Raw genomic sequence first — 1,687 nt, forward strand, 5'->3', positions numbered from 1 at the left:
AGTAAGGTTTTTAGGTATTTTTACTTTACTGGAGTATTTCCAATTTGCAGTACTTTTACTTCTACTCCACTACATCTCAGAGGCAAATATTGTACATTTACTCCACTACAATTATTTGAAAACTTTAGTTACTATTGCGTCGTGATGCAAGGCATTGTGAGCTTGTAGATCTGCTATTTTCGATACATTTTATACATTTATACATTTCAACTTGTGAAATGGGACATTCTACATAATGAGTACTTTCTACTTTTGTACTTTAAGTACATTTTGATACCAATACTTTTGTACTTAAGTGAAAAACTAGAGTACTTTCTCCACCACTGATCAGTGGTATTATTCTGGTATGGTCACCTGGCGGTGAGCATTCTCTCTGTGGCTGTTTTCCAGTGCTTCTCTCCTCTTTGAGAGAGTCTTCAGCAGCATAGACCCAAACCTCTACCCGGTGGCAAGCACCGCCACAGTGGTGTCCCCTTTGCACCTTTCCTGGGCTTCTCCTGGAGCAGCTGGAAAGTTTCCCATTTGTGTGACACCAATATAATGACACATGGGTTTCTCATCCGAAGGACAAGTCATGACTTTCTATAAGAGCACTTTTATTTATAACACCAAACACCAAACCAACTACACATGAAGCACTAGAAAGGAGGGGTGTGCTCCCTATAATTACCCCTATTGGTTAGGGGTGTCTTCCATAAACTCATACAGTACACAATAAAACACTATTACACAAAGCAACATTACACATGAATTCCCACAATAAATGATTATAGTGCGTGCACCACCCCCAAGGCATTCTGGGAAGTCTCCTGTCACTGTCCACCTGGGAGTAGTGTTGAAATGTGTTGAAATGTACTGTTGAGTAGTGTTGAAATGTCATGGTTACCAAAACAAACTAGTAAGGCTACTTCTTGGCCTCAAATACCGAACCCATCTAACCCCTGCTCACTTTGCTAGGATTGGATGGCTTAGGGTTGAGGACAGAGTACAGCAAATTACAATGGGCCTGGTCTTCAAGATACGCCACAACATCGGGATCCCCCTGTATTTGTCAAAATACTTCCAAAACGTAAATGAAGTCCACGATCATAACACCAGAGGCAGCTCCACGGATCATGTTCAACCCATTTGGCTCAACAAAGGGAATGAACTCGTTCTCATGCTGTTCAACAAAAATGTGAAATGCCCTACCAAAAGGAGTAAAGGAGTGTAAAACCCTACTCACTTTCAAAACTGCCCTAAAGAAACACCTTCAGGAGGCTGCAATTCGAAAATGGTCCCTGTCAAAGTCTTAACCTAACCCCCCCCCCCCTCCCCGAACTCTTCCTCTTTTTTATCTTACTTACTTATTTTTATTTTTTTCATACCAGTAACCTGTAAGCTGATTGTATGACATTCTGTGAAGTAGTGTGTATATCTGTCTGTCTCTTATATGTCAACATGATTTGTGTGCGTGGGGATCTCATTTTAAACAAGCTTAGCGCTTTATCCAGTTTAGTAGACCTTGTATTGTGAATTTGTTCTTCCATGTACTGTTGTTCTCATGTCTTACTAAATAAAGTACATCAATCAATCAATCAATCAATCAATCAATCAATCAATCAATCAATCAATCAATCAATCAATCAATCAATCAATCCCTCCCACAAGTATTGTAATGTACAGAACAGCCTGAATAAGATGACCT

Source organism: Gymnoscopelus microlampas, assembly GCF_963454915.1.
Source record: "Gymnoscopelus microlampas genome assembly, chromosome: 9".
Lineage (NCBI taxonomy): Eukaryota > Metazoa > Chordata > Actinopteri > Myctophiformes > Myctophidae > Gymnoscopelus > Gymnoscopelus microlampas.